Source organism: Triticum aestivum, chromosome 2B (genome assembly GCF_018294505.1).
Source record: "Triticum aestivum cultivar Chinese Spring chromosome 2B, IWGSC CS RefSeq v2.1, whole genome shotgun sequence".
NCBI lineage: Eukaryota > Viridiplantae > Streptophyta > Magnoliopsida > Poales > Poaceae > Triticum > Triticum aestivum.
This window is the reverse complement of record NC_057798.1, coordinates 195,072,618-195,078,531: the sequence shown is the minus strand read 5'-3', so window position 1 is coordinate 195,078,531 and position 5,914 is coordinate 195,072,618. Positions and strand designations below refer to the sequence as shown.

The following is a 5,914-nucleotide window of genomic DNA, read 5'->3' as shown; positions in this document are numbered from 1 at the left end:
TCCTTTGCTACCAAGATTTTCCATTTTGGGTTGTGGAAAAATACATGTAGCATAACTAGAATACTAGGCCCGTAAGGGTTCAATTTACCTGGTTTTTTTGGAGTTTTTTTAATGCCCTTGTTCGCATGACGCGTGCGATGGGAGTGTACCTCCTTTTTTTATCTCACTGAGCCTTTCACGTGAGATGGTAGTACGGTGGTTGCTGGTTTGACTGAATTGTGGTGTGCCACGTACTCTCCACGTGTTCGGCTCCCATGCATGAGATAATCTCTAGAAAACTCGGGTGAAGTCCTCCACCGCCCTATGGGCCTACAAAAAGCCCACCTCACCCCGATCAAATGAAACCCTCGCTTCTCGAACCACCCCTCCTCTAGGGGTCTCCAGGGTTGCGAAAAAAAAGCGGCGCCAGCAGGCTACGGGGAGGAGGGCAGCGCCCTGCCGACGATTTATCTGGCTACTTCCTCCCCGTCGATCCCTGCCTGGACCATACCGTCTCCATCTTGAAGAAGGCTCGATCTTTTCCGGCGTCAGGTGAGCAGCTGGGTGTCCTTTTTTTCTTGCGGTTTATGGCCGGCGGTGGCCTGAATCTAAGTGGTGGTTGCCGTCTGGGCCGGCCGCCTTCTTTTTGTTCTTCTCCTTGCCTTCCTTGTCACCTCTCCCAATCGCAAGTGCATGCCTCCACGAGAGCAGCGAACAGAGCAGGCATTCATGGAGCAGATTCCTTTTTTTTCTCCACTCCTCTTGCTCCCTTCTGATCGAGCTCCGCGTAGAGGAGGGGCTCGAGCCAGGTGATGGCCAACACTCCGCCACGGAGGCCAACATGAGGAGGTGTCCAATCTCGCTATTGCTCCCCTTTGCGGTGAGTGCACGCCGGCTGCCCCTCGCACTCTCTTGGCCATGTGATATGTCGCGTGCATGTGCGGCTTCTGTGCTCCTGCTGCAGCTGTGTCATGTGTGTGCTAGCTGATGCATTCGCGTGTCTGCCTGTAGTATATCCGCCCCGGTCCAGCTGTAGCATTCACCTTTTCCGGTATCGGTGTTCAGGTCGACTGCAATGTGTTCGGTCAATTGACCAAACTAAGCCAACATAAAAAAGATGTGTGCTTTTTTCAGTATGCAACTAACATGGCATTAGCTCAACACTAGGGATGAAGTATTTACACGTTTTCTGTTCCATGGATGCACTATTTTGTGGACGTGGCTGGAGCAATTAGTTCAGTGCATGGATGCCTTTTTACAAGTGTTCAATATGCTTATGGCGTGTACTTAAATATCTTTTATGATTTTTTTATGTAATTGGATGATCTCTTTCTTATTTGCAAATTAATATCACTTGACTATTGTCTATTTGTCTTCTGTTTCAGATTGATGAGTTCGTGATGTACGAAAAGAGAATGCCTTAGAAAGACCGGTCATACGAAAGAGCACTTATTACTATTGAAATATTATGGTGACGATGTTTAGCAGTCATAAAAGGTATATCTTTTCTCAGATTCATATGGGCTGCCCTTCAAAGATAAATGTAGAAACAAAGTAGGGGAGATTGTAAGATTGTCCATGGTATTACTTTAATGTGGAGAAATATCACATGCAAATTTAGCAATCTGTAATTGTAGTTTTTTACTGGAATGTTTATTTCATAGAATTACAAATTATCATGTTACTTCTACTTCCTTATGGTATTATACTGTGCCTTATCTCATGACCTAGGGACATTGGTGTCAAGTTTCACATACTTGAACTGTTTAATTGATTGCTTCCATAAGATCTTCTCCTCAACGTTCCTATGTGTGATGATGTAGTCCAGATCAGGCTTTGAGCTGTACTTTTTCCCTCAGCAATACTTTCAGTGAGAAGTAGCAACACTAATCCATCAATATAGATTCTGCGAAGTATTTAACATTGAATATGGTCCAGTTAGTGGCGTATTATTCCTTGCATTCAACACGTGTGTATAACACCTCGACGATGTGTTATTCTATATTGAAGTTTTAATGAACCTGAACTCTTCTGATTATTTTGTGTAAGCATGAACTCTTGGCGTGCAGGTGTAAGTTGATTTTTTTTCAAAAAAAAGGTGCAAGTCCTATCAGGCACATGGACAACTAACATCATGCTTCCTCTGTTTTGACATTACTCTACCACGTAATTGGTCTTTGGTTCTCTAGGAGATCGTGGTCCATATTTGATTAACTTACAAAAATATATGCATTAACATGAAGCTTTGCTGGAGTATTTGTGCAAAGGGTAAGTTATGCGAAGGGTAAACAATGCTTTATTTGTTCTATCTAATCTAAATTTTAAAAGCTTTTTGTAAGAAAAATATGGCCAGGCATTTACCAACAGGCAAGATCTAGCAGCTTACCTTATTTTTATTCCGAATGTTTAGTCATGCATCCGAATTTCCGGCATGATAGCTCACTTCTTTCATGTGTAAATAATTCCCTCTCCAAGGGATTCCTTAATTTATTTCTATCCTAGCAGTTCGTACATATCTATATTTTGTGTGGAGCGTTTTCTATTTCATTTTCTTTTACTTTGTTTTGATATATGGATTCTGACTGTAGTAATTCAGTTTTTTCACCAATTGTTGGATGCTTAAATTACCTTCAAGAAGTGTTTTTTCCCGCTCCCACATAGCATGCAGCAGTTATATGCATCATTTGACTGGCTGTGTCGTACAGTTAAAAGCTTAGTATTTTTGCTCATACAAGGAACAAATTCAGTTCAGTTAATTTAGCTCTATTGGCTGTATCAGTAAAACGTGGAAGTGTGCAATTTTGCTGTACATACTCCCCTATTTGTATCGGTTCAGTTAATTCAACTCTAATTATGTTAGTTGTAAAACATGGAAGAGTTGTTCGCTGGGGTTCTTTTCCCCCCTCTCCTTCTTTAATGAATGATATGCATACTCCGTATTCTAGAAAACAAAATACATATCCCCTATATATGCCCTTCTTATCCTTTCTTAAAAATAACTTGATACGTACAAGAGAATAATTACTTCCTGTAGATCTCCTTCCAAGTTTATTTACTTGATCTTTTTTCCTTTCACTTCCCTTGACCTATTTTTTGGTGCACTGACATGGTGTCTTCAGTGGAAAATTCTGATGCTTCTATGCTTTCATGACTGAATATTTTAAATATGATTAAACATATGTTATTTTCTCATGGAAAATCAAGTTATAAGTAGCTTAAATGCTTATTGCTGTTGGCATGAGATCTATGGGTTCTCTCTTAGTAATCAAGCACGTCAACTTCTACTTTTCAGAGAAGGTTCCATGTTGCCATGTTCTTTCTGAAGTTAAATTGGCATTACAAAATTTGTGATCAATAGCTTTCAGAAGAAAAAGGTTGCTCAAGCTACTCTTCATCAAGTTTGCACATATCACGGTATAGTCATCAACGACCACAATCATGATGCGCTCAAGACAATGTTCAGGAGTTACTCAACAACACAATAGTGGAGCGGAACCGATCACTACTTAGTGATTTGGAAAGCAGAGTACTATTACTTTACAGAGGGAGTACATTGTGGTACTTTGATTTTCTTTGCAATATTTATTACATAGAGATAATCTAGAGCACTCTGGAGGGGAACAAATCGGTATGGAATACTGATGCATATGCATTTTCTGGTGCAACTTGCTTCTAGGATGCGGCAACCATTTGAGAAAATTTTATACTTCCTCTGTCCTTAATTATTTGTTAGATAAATGGATGTGATACGATTTATCTCCCATTTCAAGATAATTTACCAAACCGTCGAGAGCCAGGACGTGCATCCAGTAGCAACTTCAACATTGTCTACGCATCAAACAAACCACCTGAATAAGAGCAAAAGAACCAGCTTCATATATCTACCACTACATTGTAGAGACACACCCAGCTGGAGGATCAACATCTCAGGTCTAGGAAGAGAACAAGAGCTTCACAATTCTGCATTCAATATCCACTATCACTACGTGTTGTAGATCACCTATGCATGTACCAACTAGATGTACCTTTTCCTGATCACCTATGCATGTATCAACTACATGTACCTATCCTTGTATGAACTATTTTGCTACAATCGAGTTTTGGAATGACTTACCTAATATTTATAGAAAATCTAAATAGCTTATCAATCTACATGGCGCGGCGTGCCGCCGCGCACTACCCGCTAGTTCCTTCTACAAGTCGTCATGAGCTGGGACATAGAAGAAGAGAGCCGACGAGAAGTCGCACAACGGTTCGCTCCGGTGTGGCTACCAATGGCGTTGCGCAAAGTGCAGATTACAGGCTAGATGCGTACGAGTCCGTCCCTACTTCCACGACGTGGAAGCAAAGGAAATCGAGGCAATTAGATAGTATACTAGCAAAAAAGCCCGTGCGTTGCAAGGGGAGAAAAAACATAACATACGCTCTTAACTCAACAACCATCACTCAAAACCACAATAGGTCCATCTCCTTTATTTCTGCGAGGCATCATATTTGTGTTGTCGCTTATCCTCCTTCTCACCCTCGTAGGCGATGGCCTCGGTGTTCACACAAAACAACAAAAAATGTGTGTTGAATATGGTTAATTCTAAGGCATCTCTCTGCCTCTCTCCTCCCTCTCCCTCTCTCTCTTTCTCGCTCGCTTTCTCTCACTCTCGCGATGAGAAATTTATTGTTTTCCCCTGCGACATTTTTCTGAGGTATGCATGTGTAGTTATCGATGTTTTCTTTTCCCTATATGGTTATAGTGGGGTATTTATTTGCAATCTGGATCGCTGCAAGTTGAAAAAAAAATGGATCTTGCGCTATAAATTATAAGTTTGCTTCCATAACAATATTTTAAAAATATTTAACAGGTAAAATTAACCTCATATTTATATTCCACACATTTTTCTAATAAAATTTCATATATAATATGTTCAAATTGAAGTTACGGTTTAAAAGATACAAATAATTTAGAAAATCATTTGGTTTGACTTAAATATATTCCAAAATAATATTTTAAAGTACTTAAAAGGTAAAAATAATCTCATATTCATATGTTACATATTTTTCTAATCAAATTTCATATATAACATGTTCAAATCGGAGTTACGGTTTAAAAGATATGGATGATTTTAAAAAGCATTTGTTTGACTTAAATATGATACGCGGATGAATTACTAAAACATCAGGGGTGTTTTCGAAAAATGTAAAATAACGGTCCTGGTGTGACTTAAATCCGGACGGCGGGTTGATTTCAAGAAATGGCAGGGACTTTTGTGTAAAATACAAAAATAACGATTCGTTTTAACTTAAAACAGGACTGCGGGTTGAATTCTCTGAAATAGAGGGATTTTTCTGAAAAATGCCATGATGGAACCCAATTTGCTTTAATATTAAGTAAAGATAAAGATTTGGTTATGTAAGTTGTCTTTTGTGTATGCAGTTCTACCATTATTCTGTAAAAGCTTTGAGTTTTTGATAATGTAATTGTCTTACTAATCACACTTTTAATCTATTCGTGCTAAGGCTAACAACCAAGTTATGCACAAGCTGTTGATGTTTCCTTGATGACTGCTATTGTCGGAAGATTCTTTTCAGCATTTTAAGTAATACCGATTCCACTTTCAGTTATGTGTGGAAAGGCCAGTAGCAAAATAATGACTGCTCCTTACTGGTCGGATATTTCCAACTTCCAGGATTATCTGATTATGCTTTTCGCACCATGCTAATTTGTAAACGAGAACCTACATGATCACGCACCCTGATTTGTGAATTCGTAGTCACATCCAGACACTCAGGTATGCAATATGATTTCGCTCTTTTTGTGTGATTGTCAGCATTCCCCACCGTTTTTTACGATCAGAGAAAAACAAAGAGATTTCACTCTACAATGGATGTCTTTCTACCAGGCATATGTAATTTCACCGCTCTGATTGCCATCTATCTTTGA

The 5,914-nt window shown here is 39.4% G+C and overlaps 1 long non-coding RNA gene across 1 annotated transcript; it reads left to right on the top strand.

Moving 5' to 3' along the window:
- The first annotated feature begins 358 nt into the window (after positions 1-358).
- On the top strand, positions 359-4,005 carry LOC123041046 (uncharacterized). The gene is made up of 3 exons (XR_006418353.1): positions 359-531; positions 1,365-1,476; positions 3,272-4,005. It is a non-coding gene; the product is annotated as an uncharacterized lncRNA (long non-coding RNA).
- Positions 4,006-5,914: the final 1,909 nt, after the last annotated feature.